We start from the raw sequence: 18,260 nt of genomic DNA on the forward strand, positions 1-18,260 counted from the left end.
GATATATTACTTAAAATAGTGCATTTAAGAACATACAGTACAAGTTAACCTCAATATTGTGTATTGGTTGTGATATAAAATAGCTTAATTAATTCAGATGTAGAGTATCTAAAAACAAATATAATCATGTTGCAGGTGGTTGGTGTACAAGATAGATGGACCAGACACAACAAGGTGACCACTACTGTCTAGCATCCCACACCTTGATACTACCACCTTACTAAGAAAGAACAGAATTGGTGTTCTGTACACTACTGTAAGAATAGTGTACTGTGAAAGTTAAGTATTATGGAAATATTTTTGTTATAATTTAGCCAAACTTGAGGAAATACTTAAAGTACTGTACTAATGCATTCAAGACTGTAGGAGTGAACCTTGATTAAAGCCACACAAAGTATTAAAAATAGCAAGATACATTATGTACAGTAGCATTATTAACTACAGTGGTAGTCACAGTTTTGTTGTGGTTGCAAAAAATTTCCATTTTATAATACTGTATATTTTTCGTCCACAGGTGAAGTATCAGCAAGGTGTACAACGAGATACACGGACATCAATCAAACGGATTGTGAGAGGTTTGAATATCTCGCATGGATCCATTTCTCTTAGTGGTTTGTAAAATTAAGTGTAATATGTAATTGTTGTTCAGTGTGAGAAGGCCTCTGGTGGCTTGTTGAGGGATGGCGTTTGTACCGGGGGAGGCGTTTGTACCAGGGGGAGGCGTTTGTACCGGGGGAGGCGTTTGTACCGGGGGAGGCGTTTGTACCGGGGGAGGCGTTTGTACCGGGGGAGGCGTTTGTACCGGGGGAGGCGTTTGTAGTGGTAGAGGCATTTGTAGTGGTAGAGGCACTTGCACTGGGAGGTGTTTGTAATGGTTTGTACTCCTACAATGTCTGTGTATAACAAAATAAATAAATAAATACATAAATATTGAATGAACTTTACGTTTCATATTCCGAAGTTGAATGATAATGATCTAAATAAACCACAGGTACAGTAGAACTGTAAACTATACCTGAAACATGAACTAAAGTGATCAACTTGGATACACCCACATGATGGCTTCTGGGTAACTTAGAACATGATATATACATTAATTACATATAATTATCACCAATTGACATCAAAGTGCCATTCATTGTACGTATAACTGTTACAAACTAATGCCCATGTGTTGCCCTATTGGGTACATGTAATCAAAACTACTAGATACCCACAGATGGCACAAATAATGCATCTAAGTTACCGACGCCTCGGACCAAATTTTGACAACCTTACCGAGAGAACGGGCGTCTCGTGTTCATTTTGAAATTTATCGGCCATGACAGTAAAGAACATTTTTTATTGCATACATGCTATTAATTTGAAAGTATTGTGTATATACAGTAAATGAAAGTAAAGTACAGTAAGAATTTTACTTACTAAATGTTGACAATCTGGACACTGCACACCAATTGCTGAATGGAAGTGTTTTACCTGAAAATATAGAAGAAAAAATCTTGTAAAATTGTAATAAACAACTTATGAACCCCCCTCTCCTCTCCCCCCACCACCCCGCTCCCTAAAGACTTGGTAACTTGGATAAATTTAGAAATATATCTGTACTGTGCCTGGCCAAAATTATTCACAAAGTACAAGACTTCCATTATTATCTAAAGCTAAATTTTGTGTAGGACCAAAACCTGACAAGATACTTTATAAAACCTTAAGGTCTAGTGAAATAAACTCGCCTTATGTGGAGTCTGCAATATAAAGGTTGAATTGAGAAATCCACAACCGCTGGTAATGTGACGGACTCACCATCACTGATGTATCTGCCGAGAAATAATAATGGTAGTGGTACTGTAATGTGATTTCTTGGGACACGGGAGAAAGATATCTAGTGATGTTGCCAATCATTACAAGTTTTCTCTGATTTTCTTCTGTGCTAATATTTGGTAATGTAGGTTTAAGAACATAAGACTGCAGGAATAGCCAGTAAATTGATATATACTGTACCTAGACAGTGCAGGTATAAAACCAGGCTATATGACCAAGGATATTTTGTATTTCTGTATCAGCTTCTGGACTGTTATTGTATATTGCAATAAATGTGTAGTGTATACATATGAAAATAAAAAATATACTGTATATTCAATTCTTTATTTTGTATTACCTATCTACAAAGATATAAAAACATAGTACACAATGTTCAGTACATATGTAATTTTTTTCTATGTTGCTGACAGAACATATTACCTTTTTCAGAACAATTTATAATGTAAGTTTGTTAGGTGGCGATGGTAGATACAACACTGCAGTAGCCCTCTTCCTTTATCTGGGCTTGGGACCGGCATGTTCGACTGAACAAGGCGGAGTTACTACTGTGCATTCTACGTCTAACTACGGTGCTGTTAGTGCTATCAACTATAACTTGAAAAACTTTACCTTTATTACCTCCAAGAAGCACCTTGTAGTAGGTCCAGTCAGCCACACAAACAAACCTGGAATACAAAAAACTTTAAAACATAACATTCATAAATACTTGCATATAGACATTATATATTGTCATAAGTACTTTACCTGTTTGGAGGCGTTCTTGACCAGTCAGACGTTCACCTCGGAGGCGCACAATCTGAAAGAAATGAGAAAACCTTAGTCCCATCCACACACATTAAAGGTGGGAGGTTGGGTGTGTGAGAGAGTGAGGGTGTGTGTGTATGGGAGGACCTCCCACACACACCCTCACTCCCATCCATACACTCACCCTCTCTCACACCTTTCCTTATACCCAACACTCCCTCCCAAACACCCCACCCACCCTCCCTCCCTCCCTCCCACCCAACCCTCCTCCTACACCACCTCCCCTCCAACCCAACTCACATACCTACCCATCCCAACTCCCTTCCCATCCACCCAACCTTTTGGGTGTGTGGATGGGAGGTAGTGTTTGTGGATGGGAGGATGTGGATGGGAGGAAGAGGATGTGCATGGGAGGAAGAGGGTGTGGATGGGAGGAAGAGGGTGTGGATGGGAGGAAGAGTGTGTGGTTGGGAAGAAGGGTGTGGTGTGCCATGCCCTCCTCCATGCAAACACAGCATCGAAAAATATTGTGAAGAAAATTGGTTTGTGTTGGTGTAATATTGTGTTGTGAGGACTCATTTGTGTTTTAGTGTGAATGATAAGTGTGCAGGGGTGAGAGAGAGCCTTATAATAGTTGTGAGAGACTTGCTGTGTAGGCACGGCTTATAGCACTATTTTACCCTCACTTATATATCATGTCAATAATTATTATTTACCAATGGTTTTACTGTATCAATTATTAATATAATATAATATCTCTAAGGTTGTTGTGGCCCCATATTATTGTAACACGTAAAGGAAGATAGAACATGATTAAATTAACCAACGTTTAACAGTTTAGGTATAGACTAAAAAATGTTTATCTAACCTAACCCAATTATATGTCCATAAGAGAAGTGGAGTATCACAAGGGAGATAATGATTAAGCAGTGTAATAATGCCCACTGTCCACAATCCCATTAAAATCATAGACAATCTCCGCAGCTAACGGTCAAATACCCTTTGGATATTTGGCCAGCCAGCACAGTCAAATAACACCTTCATAACTTGTGGTGGTGGAGTCCCTTAGTACCACAGTACTGTGTTTATATTTGATTCATATTATCCACAGTTGTTCTGTGGATGATGTAGTATTAATGGTAAAATTTCACTTGTTACCACCAAGCATTTGGAAGTTGAAATTATGCTTGATGGATGTAAAATGTTATATAGATTTGATTCTATTGTTTGCAATTTTTTGGTACAAATTTAGAAATTAAAAAGTTTTGATTTTAGGGGAAAATTTGACATTTCCTATTTACATATAGGACAAGAGTGTACAGTGTATGTAATTAATTTGCATTAGTATATAAGTATACTGTATTGATTGCACCAGTATAGAATATATAACCTAATCTAAACCATACTAGCCTAACAGATGGACTATGCCAAGATCTGATTGGTTAACAAACCAGCAACTAAAATGTAAAATATCTCACTTATACAGAACTTAATTTGTGACAGAAATGCCATAGAAGAAAAGTGTTTTAGAATGATCAAAACTACTGATTGCAACCATAAAATTATCAAAAAATTTTGGGTGGCAACAAATGACATAATATCATATTAACTAATAAAAATTAACACAACTTTTTATTTTAATTATAAATACCAGTATTTTTTTATCTCTTCTCTATGAACATAAATCACCTGTAATGGGCAGGACATGGAAGATGACGGAGAGTACGGGGTAAAACACGGTGAAGAACTGATCATGTGACACTAAAATGATGTCTCCACGCTCTTTGACACAGAGAAATTAACTATTTACTGTAAACAATCTACCAAAAAATATGACGTGGCAGCCTGTGTTGTTGTCCGCTCTTAAACCAATAAACACTGACTCCGGTAATACTGTACTTAACTTGTCAATAAATGACAGAGCCTCACATTGGTGGTTTTATTACCATATACCGGTATATAAAATTGATTGTGTTTTTTTCTTTTAGGCTTTACTATCCAGATTCATGAGTCTATTATCTCCACAAATCCCTTATTTATTTTTTCGTTTGGTTAAGTAGGATCTTAAACCTATTCTATGCACATTATAAATTATGAGAATTATATTATTGGAATCAAATCCCATAATGAGTTTAAATACATTTCCAATTTCTTTTGAGTAGTATTGGTTAATGAGTGAAACTTATGTTCTTATATTTTATTTTCCCTCCCTAGTTATGACTTCTTGTTGGCGTTGCTGTTTATCAAATCGTAAATTATCTGCAAGACCCATTGTCAGATTTATAGCCGAGTGGGGGGGCCTGTTCAACGATCAAGAGGGCCAAGATTATTTATTAACGACTCTGCCATATATGACATTATTAGTGGATAATATGAATCAAATATAAACACAGTACTCTGGTACTAAGTGACTCCACCACCACTACCCAATAGTGGCTCAGTACAAGTTATGAAGGTGTTATTTGACTGTGCTGGCTGGGCAAATATCCAAAGGGTATTTGACCGTTAGCTGCGGAGAACGTCTATGATTTTACTACGATTTTAATGGGATTATGGACAGGATGGCTGTGGGCATTATTACACTAGTCATTACATAATAACTTAAATGTTAAATGCTTAATCATTATCTCCATTATTATCTTCTGATACTCCAAGATGTCCCACTTCTCTTATTGACATATAATGATGTAGGTTGAATTGGGTTAGGTTAGATAAACATTTTTTAGTCTATACCTGATACCTAAACTGTATCATAACTGTTAAACGTTGAGCTGTTGGTTTTCTTAATAAATAGATTTATTATTTAATCATGTTCTATCTTCCTTATCATTAATTTTACGTGTTCCTATCTCTACTTGGTCGATTGTGTTACAATAGTTTAAAGTTATCAATAAAATAATATGTAGTATATTCTGGGGCCAGAAGAACTTTGTTTTATTTTAGAACCCTTCAAAATATTATATTATATTTATAATTTGTTAGTCAAATTGAAACAAATTTATACAGTAAAACCATTCATAAATATATTGAATAATAATTATTGCCATACAATAATTTGATATATAAGTGAGGGTAAAATAGTGCTATAAGCCGTGCCTACCTGTTGCTCCTGCCAGCAGACCAACACACAGCAAGTCTCTTACCTTGTCCAAAATGTCCTCACAACTATTACAGTCAATCCTCACTTTACGAGGTTAATGTAACCCACAGGGTGCCGTGGAAAGTGAGGAACGCGTAAAGTGAATATCATAACATATGGGATTAATTGAAATAGAGTCTGGGCCGACCCCCAACTCCACTTTTTGACGACACACAACTATGTTGTAGTAAAAATATTATCTTAACTTTATGATGGTATGCACAAACAATTAATAATTAAGAGAAATATCAATAATATTAGGTTTTCTAACACTTACATTAATAGAAAAGATGGCTGGGCACACGGGGATAGGCGGTTGGTTCCGAGGCAGAGGGCAGATTATTGGCCCTCACCTGTATCACTTGTATCAATTGTATCACTATCCACCACAGAGGCTTGCAGGGCCTCTTTGTCAAACTCCCCAAAGTCCATATAAGTCCATATCCTCACCATAATTATCACTATCAATGACTTGGGCCGGCTGTGGTGGGTGGCGGGTGAAAAACTGGGTAATGTTTTGATGACTGGGCGACCTTGTGCGCACCCTGCCTGCGCTGCTTCCCGCGTAAATGACCAAATTTACCGCGTAATTAAAGCATTTCATTCTGGCAAGGCACCGTGTAAATGACCAAACGCGTTAACCAAAACCCCGTAAAACCAGACTCAACTGTATATCTTTATATCTTTTTAACTTTGGTGTCTTGTACACTGTATCTTTACAATAATTTGGGTATGCTGTGCATTCCTCTTATCAATGATGTCTCACCACCTCAAAGAGTTCCTGGCTAACTTACAAAAAAGCCTTCAGGCTGCCCTATCCCAGCACATCTTCCTTATCCCTTCCCCTTAATATATTGTTTCACCTTTCTCAACTATGGTGTAGACATTCTCCATTTACCCAACACACCTGCCATACCATCTTTACTCTTGGATCCTTCTCACTAGTCCATACCATCTCAGTCAACCCATTCCACAACTGCACAATTTACACCCTTTGCTTTCTCAACCATTCCAAATGCTTCAACATTTCTTACCCCTTCCATTCTGGTAACTTCATATAACTCATCTACTCTATGTGGCTTGAAGTGAAGAACATTCTGCTCCATCCCAAGACCAGGTTTACATTTTCTACTTTAATGATACTTCCCATTCATCCATTGTTCTCAGCCTAGTTTCACTTTCCATCACACTATTCTAAACAATCATCACTTCCAAACAGCTGAAATCTTTATCATTATCCAGTGACTCTCCCCTACACCTACAGTACAGGTGCTCCTCTACTTAAGAATGTTCAACTTACAAACTTTCAGAGATACAAACATCATCACTGAAGGGGGTTACCTGCCACAACAGGTGTTTAATGTGGATGAGACTGGATTATTCTGAAGAAAATTCCAGGTGAAACAAACATTACCTAAGAGGAGAAGAGTGAGCCAGGTTTTAAGGCTGTATTAAAGGGTATAGCTCTACTAAATATACATAATCTTTTAATTTTTTACAATATGTTTGGTATCTACGGGAGTAAAGTTGGACTTACAAACAAGCCTCAAGAACGTAACTCGTTCATCAGTAGAGGAGCAACTGTATTACACTTTTCAGCCTGTGTCAGTAGAGTACTGTACTGTAGTGTGACCCATAGTTTACCCAACTCCCCAACTATGCAGCTTTAGTTGTGTAGCTAGCCCCCCCCCCCCCAGCAACACCAGCCACACAAATGCTTTATTATCTTTTTATCTGTTCAAATACTTAATTGAAACTGAAGGATGAGAGAACTGACTGATGTAATCATTTATGCTTTGTCTAATTAACGATTTCTATCAAGTCACAAAAGAAAAAAAATCTACTTAAATTTCATTTGGGTGAAGTCGTTCTATACTTTGGTAGCTATAGCATGTTAAATATAAGAGAAAACTATACTATTGGCACTGTACCATATATCTCTATCAGCCTCTGATGTACTATACTCATGATTATTATGATACAGAAGACACTAACACACCTGGTTTATATGTTGGAGTAAGTAAGTAAGTTGCTGACTGAAGACCTTCCATCACCTCCTCTAAACTCCACAAAACACACTCCATTACATTTCAGTCTGTCAGTCTTCAAGGCGAGAGGACTGGTTGTGAATTCCACTGAAAAACCAACGCTGATATTGCAGCTTGTGTTACATGATATAACCTGGCCAGGTTGTACCACCAGTGTAGTAAAGATCCAGGATTATAAAGGAACTACTGATGGATAATTCATCATCATTTTTTTATGGATGGTTTCCACACTTGTGTGGGTTAGCCGTGATTACCCGATGGGAGCTGTTGGGCAAAATCAAGACACTGTCCCCCTCCCCCCCCCCAACCCACTCACCACCACACATCCAGGGCACCAGCCCATAAAATATGGCAGAGACCAGGGGATGGGTACAGCTCTGGTGACCCATTAGACATGTTACAGCAATGTTTTATGGATGGCTTCTCTCCCTAATGCCAACCCACATGGTGGGAACAGCTGGTAAGGTATGGTCACAACTCCCCAAGATAATCAAACACTACCCGCCTACATTTACATTACCTAAGTACAAGCTCAACGAAAATGAAATAATATTCAATATTAACAGCAAAGATGTACAGTAGACTGCAACAAAAAGTGATAGTTAAAATTATTAGGGATGAAAATATTTACAGTATGTACATAATAACAGGAGACACAGAATGTTCTCATACAAATACTGTATAGTAGCTAAGTAGCTACACAAAATATGATTACCATTAATAAGAAGGAATATCAGCAACTGAGAAGCTACCAATGAGAGGCTGCAACTAAGGTGTCTTCTGAGTGGGTGTCAGTGAGGGAGAGGGTCACACTCATTGTACTGCGCACATCATTGTCATTCCAAAAAATAAACTTTAATTCATATTACGCTACAAAACATTCAAATCCACCGCGCTTGTAGAATCTCAGAGAACGGGAAACATTGATAAAGGATAACTCACCTACTCAATGTTGCTGAATCATGTGTTGTATTGTACCCAGGTACAGTTATAGAATATTAATTGTATGTATTCATAGCATTAAGGAGAACTCAGGGTATCCATAAGATGATTGGAAAAGTCCAATTGAACCGGACTAGTGTACTGTAGGACTAGGTGTGGATCATGGTTTGAAGGTCATACTATTTACGTCTGTGAACGTGTAGCGAACATAACTTCCACAAATATCATATGAAAATACATGAGAACAATGATATGGAAAAAGGATAAATGTATCAGAACTATGTGAGGTGTTGGAAGTGACCCAGAAACTATACCTGAAAGGAAATATCTTGTATACATCGGTGTGAACTTAATACATGTATAGTGATCAGAGAATCTTATGTCTGTGTTCAAATAGTGCAATGTGTAAGAGGAGGATCCCTAATTACAGTTTTAAGTGAAATGGATGTACCCACGCCATGAACATTCGGCTTTTGTTTCAAGGTAGCGTCCTTTGTACCCGCCTCAAGTGTGCTGCGTTGATATTATAACCCAATGAATTTACCCACGAACTAGCAAACCAGAACCTTACCTTAGTGTGTAATTTAGGATTAAAATATGTGTTTATAAGGCATGAGGTTACAATATACAGGAAGGTGTTCATGTGAGAACCGTAAGAAATAAAAGTAAAAATTAAAGATTGGAAACTGTAGGCCTACGCGGTGATGAGTGGCGGGGCACTGCCCTCAGTGTCCTCCATTCTACTGTGCCCTCAGGTCTGTGTCCTCTATCGGGCTACATCCCGCCCTGTAAAAAAGGCTTATATAGCAGTTATTACAGTTTAAAGCTTTGCCTGATGCATAAGTGAAATAGTAATGTGTTAGGGTGTGGGATAACCGCCCATCAGGCATTATTTCTCAGTGTCCTACATTCTATCCTCACCTCAGGTCCCATGCGGTCGGAGTGCCTTGCTGGGTGGCGGCCATTATCCCTGTGAGCGTCCCACCAGGTGGTGACTACTCCCAGCTATGCCAATCCACTGTGAACCTGTGGATTCCCAGTACACCACTCCAAATGAGTAGGAACAAATAAGGAAACGTGTGAGAAACTCCGCGGTCGTCACTTGGAGCGACCTATAATACCAGGAGTAGAAATAGTACTGGTATGTCTCTTGGTGTAGCCCTCGTCTCTACCCACCGAGGGCGGTGTGCAAACGAGGTGCCTGATATGTATACCTAGAAATTACAAGGAGTCCCATGCTTGCAGGTGTGGAGTGTCACAGGTGTGTTGAGATGTTGCTACAGGGAGGTGAGATGGTGTTACTATGTATGATGACCTAAGGTGCTATATTCCATACAGGTGGAGCAGTCCGAAGTGTTGAGTGATATTGTAAGCAGGGTAACGAAAATCATCGTTGTTCTTCTGAGGAAGGCCAGCTCAATTGTATTTTTTGTTACCATATATTTTATCAGGAATAAATTAGTTAAGACATGTTATGGTTTCACCCTTCTTTCCCCTTATCGATTTGGTCAATGAAAAACCTAACCCAATGCTTGGTCCACTCTGCACGCTACCTGACGAGCTACATAGTGTCCAGAGGGGTCTGGTTGCAGCGACCCTTAGAAATTAAGACTAGAGTTAAGTATTTCTCCTTAGAATTAGTGACCCCAGATCTGGCAGTACTGTACTAACATTGATAATTATATCTTGTATATATACATCATTGAGGAAAATTATGCCTCACAGGCAAAGGTTGTACAAGCACCATGAGAGCTCTATTTTAACCACGGCCTCTTTGATAAGCTCATCAAACACTTTGTGATGTAGTCAAAAGACTTTAAAATTCACCCTCGTCTCACTGTTGGTCTGAAATTCTGCCATTTGGAGAAAAATTTAGCCCCACCTTAGGCTCTATTACAAGGCAACAGTATGGGACTAACTTGTCAAGTCAAGTCTTGGGTCAGTTGCCTCATGCAAATATACCAAACCTAATCAGATTTCACATGGCCTGCCCATTTTCCCACAACCTTACCTGACCTAATAAGAGTGACAGAGTTAATCCCTGATCATAATCTATAGTCCCGACTTAATAACACATTAACTACTGCAGTACTCTCATGTTCTCTCTTTACACCTGGCCTAAGAAAAATTATCTGTGACCAATGTAAAGGACCTTTTATGATGAAGCTTGGGAAGTCTCGGTGTAAACCTTGGGATATGAATCAACGGCTATACGGTACATTTACCCGTCTCTGTTGTGTAGTCCTTCGGCTCCCTGCCGTCACGTGTGGCCACTGGCCACCTCATCGCTCGCTACACCCACACCACCACCACCACCCACAAAGGCTTCACCACTCTCACCACGCATCACAACCTGCAACAGTAAACATGTCATTCATTACCTAAAACTTACTATATGTTCTACATAAAAACAATAAGATTAACGCTCATGTTGATGATCTTCATACATTTTCGTTCACTCTTCAAAAGCTTTCCCCTCATGCTACACCCCCACCCACCCTACTATTACTACTTTGCTGTCACTCGGAATCGAGTATGACGATCATCCAGCTATGATACAGTGATATGAGTTGTTAGGGATGTCACCTTCGTTGGCGAGTTCTGAGGTGACGAAAGAGGCCGATACGGGACTGGCAGGGTGGTTTACAGATGTTGCACATGTTAGGGACTACATCTAGTGCGGGAGGGGCAGTGGCAATATCTTTCCAGCGTTGGTGCTTGACTGCTTCTGTTTGCAGTCGTGCTAACTCAAAGTACTGTATTGACACCTTCTCATGTGGTGTTCCTCCAAGCGTTATGGTGTGAGGTAATCGTCTCCCAGGTGAGGGGGTCAATTTGGCACTTTTTCAGGTTTGTTTTAAGACTATCCTTATACCTTTTCAGTTACCCACTGGCGTTACGTTTACTATTCGTTAGATGACTGTAAAGTAACTGTTTTGGCAGTCTACTGTCATCCATGTTGGTAGCATGGCCAGTCCTATGTAGTTGTTCATGAATGCTGGCATTTGTTCTCTTGTCTTCCCAGCAAACTCTGTGGATAGAACGTAGACTACTTTGGTGAAAGCTTTCAAGTGCCTTGAGGTGCCTCCTGAATGTGACCCATGTCTCACTGCCATATAGCAGGGCGGGGAGGACCACTGCTCGATATACATGCAGCTTTGTAGATCATTTCAGCTCCCTACAGCTGAAGACACGGGTACGGAGCCTGCCAAAGGCTTGAGATGCACATGTGATTCGATGTTGAATCTTTTCATCGATATCCGCGGTGGTGGACAGGTGAGGGCCGAGATACTGAAAGTGGGTAACATTATAGATATAGAGAGTAGTACCATTAAGCTGGATGGATGGTGACATGTACACACATGACCTCAACTGTAAACATTAATTTGTATGTTCACTGTATGTTCCTTTTCCTTTCTCTAATGAAGGCTTTTGTTAACTCCCCCATGTCTTTGTACGTTATAAGTCATTTATGTTCAATGTAATTTTTCAGCCTTCGGGCTGCAGAGCTTTTTCAATAAACTGTTAATTATTATTATGTTAATTATTTTACACACACACACACGAGGTAAAGAAAGTGCTTGGGTATTTCTTATTACAGAAAACCTCCGGGAGATTTTGGGAAGGGGGAATAATGGTGAAGTAATTATGATCATCAGAATTATACAGTATACTGTATACAATGCTGTTGTAGTGGATACTCTCCCCTACAACTGCCACTGCCATTAGTCACCGATCAGCCGATCCCACGGCGATGTTTCTCTGACAAGCCTAGCCGTCTAGCCTCGCAGGGGGTCGGCCACCAGCGACGCTTACTTCCAGTGGACGTGTATATAAGCTCACAGCCTCGCCGTGAAAAGGATTCTACTGAACGCTCTCAAACAGACAAGACCTCCTCTCATCAAGCTCCTCACCACACAGCAACTCCCTAGTACTGCACTGTATATGTATACAGAAAACGCCATAGCTGAGTTTCCCTTCTCACCTCCATCCTAGTGCGAGCCAACATCACGTTTACCCCATACTGTAATTGCATTTTGGGGGGGGGGGTTACTTCTAAGTACAGGGTCGATAAAGAACATAATCACTTACCTAAACTAAACTATTGTAGACATACAGTAGTTTGGCTGTTATAATAGTTTCTTTACCCCCCTCCCCGTCCTCTCTATACCAATTTCCAATAAGTTATAGCTATAAAAACAAAAGATACTAGAAGTAAGTAAGAAAGAATGTGTGTGTTTGATGCTGAGTGAAGATAATTGTAATATGATATATATTTTATTTGTAAAACTCAAACGTTCCAGTATAAAGTGAGGATCATATACAGTACTGTAGTGTAATACAGTACAAACAATCACTTACCTAACTTAACTATACACAAGTACTGTACTGTGTTATGTTCAATACACAAGCCATCACTTTACAACAATGAAGGAGGTATCACCACTAAGTAATGAATAGACTCATTGTAAAACAAATAAATAAAGGCACCAAGTGATGTGTAGAGCCCTAGTTAAGAAATGGTTTAACATTCTAAAGACCTTCCCACTGCCAACAAATAGCCTCATCACTAGTCAACACTCGCTCTCTCTCATACTTGTTGCTTCCTTGACCCCCCACCCCCCTCCATGTTAATATCACCTTACATTTTGGTCATATCAGAAAGTCAATTGTGAAAATGACAAAAATGGTACTTCTTATAACAAATACTAATTCAATACATGTGCTAACCACATAGCTAGTCAATACTACCTCATATTACCACATTGCTAGCAAATACTACCTATTACCATAAAGCTAGCCAATACTACCACATACCTAGTCAATACTCCCACATACTAACCACTACCTCATATTACCACATAGCCAGTTAATACTACCTCATATTACCACATAGCTAGTCAATGCTACCACTTACTAGCCAACACAACCACATACATACAGTCAGTCCCACTATGACGACACAGTGCCAACACAGGAGTTAACCAATTTAATATTAATGTCGTTAGAGATCGTGTCGTATGCGTATCAGCAACATTGTTTTCCGTCTATTATTCTCTTGTGGGTAAACATTTATAGATGCAAATGGTGATCGTCGTTCCTCCGCCTCACAACCTGTTGCCAATCACCTGGAGTGGGCGTACCTTGTGAGCACACATTAGCCCTCCACACTCCCTTGTCCACATGAGCTATTGTAACTCACTACAGTATCATCATTCTTACGTGAAAAATCTTTCACCATTCTGAGATACAGACAAGATACGTCTCGAGTGCGCCTTCCAACAAACCTTAACTCCATCGACTTGATCTTGTATGGTGCAACAGCGGAGAAATAATCCTTTATCACTTCCATCACACCACCTTCACAATAAACTGCCCAGACAGGTAGAATCAACTGGTGCCTTAGTGAAAGGTTTCTCTCGTGTCTCAGCTGACATAGTTGCTGCCAGGGCTGGCGAGGATACTGTCGTACTGCACTGCTGAAATCTCCCTTTGTAGTGTCGTGACCATAATAATTGGGCAGCCGTATGCTTAACCTCGATGTCAATTGGTACAGCAGCCTAATGCGCATGCGTGGCGGGCAGACTACACAATGATAGTTACCAAGATGACCTTCTTTCTGACTAAACTATCCAAACCTAACCTAACCTAACCTGCCCCAATACAGTACAACAAAAACATGTGATCGTCTAGCTGTTGTGTGTTTTCCATGCTGTACGGACGATAGAGAATAAATACATCATTCTATGATTTATAATCTAAAACATATCTGACAAACTACAGAAAGTCTCTGTCAGCTTTGAGTGGTCGAAGAAATGGCTGTTAAGATTCAATACCACAAAGTGTAAGAGCATGCACCTAGATCATACCAACAGTAAGGAGGCATATCACAAGTCCCAACTGGATGAAGAAACAGTTCTTGGGCCATTGTGAGAAGGTGAAGTTTTGGCAGAAGATGGGATAAATGCACTCACACCACCCTGTATAACCCCAGTGATACTGTCAGCACATACCAAAGCGTCCCGAGTGGAAAAGCAACATTCATCCCAAGGAAAGTCAGAGAAGAATTCTCGCAAGGGTTGCCAGATTGCCCTCTGATCGTGCCATAGTTGGCATTTAGAGGGGGGTGGGGGATGTGGTCGTACCTAGTCTGATTTAATAGAAATAAGATTGTGATGAGAAGACCCTAAGGGAGCAGAAATTGAGCATGAATAGTGAGAGGGGTAAAACAAATATCAAGAATGTTAGTAAGTTGATCGTGTCAATCAGGAACACGTGTATGGTGTTTAATTATTTGTTCCAGATTATTAAGTAAGGAAAAAGAGAGAGCCTCAGCTCCACCTGGGTCATCCCTTGCAGAGCCAAGCAACTCTCTGTGATGTACATTGAAATCCCCTAGGTAGAGGATTTCGGTGTTGGGGAGTGTGGATAGCAACGACTCATGGCAAGAAGTGAGATAGTCAAAGTTCTAAATAGTTGGTAGAGTTGGGAGAACAGTATAGGAAACAAAGAAAAATAGTCATGGTTGGTAAGAGATATTTAGAGCCAGATGACATCATAAAGAGAAGATTCAAGATCCGTGAGTCGAGCTAAAGGTGTACGTGTGTTGCAGTAGGCCCATACACCTACCTTAGAACGGAAAGAGGTATAAAGGTTGTAGTTGGAGACTTGAAAAGGCTTGGAAGTTACTGCATTTTTTAATGTATTATGTATGATGTTTAGTGTTTATTAAAGCAGTTTTGGAAAAGTTTATGGGTATTTCAGTGTTTCTTGGCTACTGGAATCAAACTAATTATTTCCATTTAAATCAATTAAAATATAATTCGTGATTTGACAATTCACAATGCCTTCTGGTATTTAACCCATGAAATATTGAAACTCCACAGTAACTCTTGGAACAATCTACCAGAGAGTGTTGTGATGGCACCGAGTGTGAGCTCTTTCAAGACAAGACTTGACCAACACTGGAGCGGGTTCAGGTACATTTAGGAGCCGGTGCATGCCCAGTATTTGCCAACAGTGCGTGACAGAGACGTGACCGATCGCCCGGGCGGCTAGCGAGCCGACCTTTTGGTGAAGAAGATAAATGAAAAGGAAAAGTAATCAGAGACGTGACCGATCGCCCAAGCGGCTAACAAGCCGATCAGTAGCGAAGAGGATAAAAGTAAAAGAAAAGAAGGCAAATCCAAAAGTGTTCTGGAAGTATGTACAGACAGAAACAAGAACAAAAGCTAGAATTGCAGATCTTTACAAGGATGAGAAAAAAGTACAGAAGACTGTGAATGATCAAGAAAAGGCAGATGTACTCTCAGAGCAATTGTCACAAGTTTTAATCAAGGAACCAGATAGGGGGATACCAACAGCCAACAAGAAAGACGTGCCAGCTTTTCAACACCTGGAGATAACCGAGGGCAAAATAAGAAAGGTGATTCAAAAATTGAAAAGACAGAAGTCTCCCAGTCCAGATGGGTTACATCCAAGAGTCATTAAGGAGATGATGGAGGAACTACTTCAGCCTCTGAGGATCTTCTTAGAAAGCTCTTTTCAAGAAGGAAATATACCCGAGGACTGGCGTATTGCATATATCACAGCTATCTATAAGAAGGGAAGTAAAAGTGAACCAGGAAACTACAGGCCAGTCAGTCTAACTAGTGTAATCTGTAAATTATTGGAGCCAATATCACGGGAAGAGATGATATCCCATTTGAAAAAATATGGATTGTTTAGTAATAAACAGTTTGGCTTCATTTCCAGCAGGTCAACAGTCCTACAGTTGATTAGGGTACTAGACAGGTGAACGGAAATTATCGATGACATTCAGGCTGTGGACATAGTGTATTGTGACTTCATGAAAGCTTTTGATAGAGTACCCCACAAAAGACTATTAGAAAAAGTATCTAGTTATTGCATTGATGGAAAATATCTTGATTGGGTAAGGAATTTTTTAACTAAGAGAAAACAGAGAGTTGTGGTAAATGGAGAAGTATCTGACTGGAGAGAGGTCACTAGTGGGGTCCCTCAGGGTTCTGTCCTCGGCCCCCTGCTGTTTGTCCCTTTCATCAATGACCTGCCTGAGGCAATTACACACGACAGTGAGGTATATCTATATGCGGACTACACAAAGATTTTTAGGAAAATAGAACGAGATGAGGATTGTGACATGCTGCAAGAGGACCTGGATGGGATCAGGAGTTGGACTGAGAAGTGGATGCTGAACTTTCATCCAGAAAAAAGTAAATACATGAGGATAGGAAGAACAAAAGTTGCTGACCAGGGATATCATATGTACACCACGATCAAGATGACCACTGTAGAGAAGGATATAGGGGTAGTCATCGATGATAAGCTGACGTTCTCTGACCATCTAGCTGAGAAAATCATCAAGGCTAATAAAATAGTGGGCATTATTAGAAGAACTTTTGTTCACCTGGATGCACCTGTATTCAAGGCTCTGTACACTGCTCTGGTTAGGCCACACCTTGAGTATGCTAATCAAATTTGGTGCCCATATCTCATTAAGGATATTGAAGCAGTAGAGAATGTACAGAGGAGGGCTACCAAATTAGTACCACATATCAAGGATTTACCTTATGAGGAAAGACTAAGGAAATTACAGTTACCGACACTGGCGTACAGAAGACCCCATGGACACAGTGTGGCTGGCACTACCCGGGGCAACACAAGAGCAAGGCTAAATCTCACAAGGTTGTTAATGGCTTACCTGAGTGGGTAGTGAAGTTTGAAGCAAAATTAGATAAATACTGGAATAATCAAGAACAAGTATATAATTATAGGACACAAATATCAGCCACACGCAGCCAGTAGAGAAGAGGCTATTGAGCCGGAGTCACAGCCTCTTCCAGAGTATAAGGTTTAAGGTTTATGTATATTTAAGGTTGTTAGTCCTACATTGAGGAATTATTATACTCACAGTAATCTTTATGGGGCGTCTCAGTTGTATACTGTAGGCAGAAGCTTTGTTGTGATGCTGACGTCAGTAACACAATGTTGCCAGAAGCGACTATCAAATAAAATTATTTATATTTTTCCCTTAATATAAATTAACCGTCACAATATAATAAATCTAATATAAGTTTAATTTAATTATGTCTATACTAATATTGATTATATCTAACTTAATTGGTTTATTTTTATTTGAATATATTTTGATATGTTCGTGGTTTTATTTTAAACATTCATTACATATAAGATACAAGCATATCGTACATCTTGGCATTATTGTTATACTTAAATAACTTATCATACTATATATTTCCCCAAATTTCTGTATTTTATATATTTGTTCCTTCCTTTCCGTCTCTATTAAGCTTCATTCTTGTTTCATAAGAACATAAGAACATATTCCTTTTGTTCCTTATCTCTTGTCTTATGCCATATACTGACAAAACAAGCCTCAGGGGTGAGTACAGACTAAAATAGAAGTGCAGAACAAGTTATATATATACAGAGGAGGGTGAGAACAAGTCCACAGAGGTCAAGTATAGGTAATGACCCTACTAATCTTTACAAAAGCACCGCAGCGGTCGGTAGTCAGGTCAGAGGGAAAA

The 18,260-nt window shown here is 39.5% G+C and overlaps 1 long non-coding RNA gene across 4 annotated transcripts; it reads right to left on the minus strand.

Annotated features, from left to right (window-relative positions):
• Window positions 1-1,726: 1,726 nt before the first annotated feature.
• On the minus strand, window positions 1,727-17,726 carry LOC121879872. Of its 4 annotated transcripts, none has more exons than XR_006091455.1 (5): window positions 17,624-17,726; window positions 10,917-11,044; window positions 7,701-7,836; window positions 2,428-2,614; window positions 1,727-1,814 (listed from the first exon to the last, which is right to left on the minus strand). It is a non-coding gene; the product is annotated as an uncharacterized LOC121879872 (long non-coding RNA). The 4 variants fall into 4 exon arrangements; XR_006091453.1 differs by lacking the exon at window positions 17,624-17,726 and adding an exon at window positions 13,980-14,122; XR_006091456.1 differs by lacking the exon at window positions 7,701-7,836 and having other exon boundaries at window positions 17,624-17,642.
• Window positions 17,727-18,260: the final 534 nt, after the last annotated feature.

Source organism: Homarus americanus, unplaced genomic scaffold, assembly GCF_018991925.1.
Source record: "Homarus americanus isolate GMGI-L3 unplaced genomic scaffold, GMGI_Hamer_2.0 scaffold21084, whole genome shotgun sequence".
In the NCBI taxonomy this organism is placed as follows: domain Eukaryota; kingdom Metazoa; phylum Arthropoda; class Malacostraca; order Decapoda; family Nephropidae; genus Homarus; species Homarus americanus.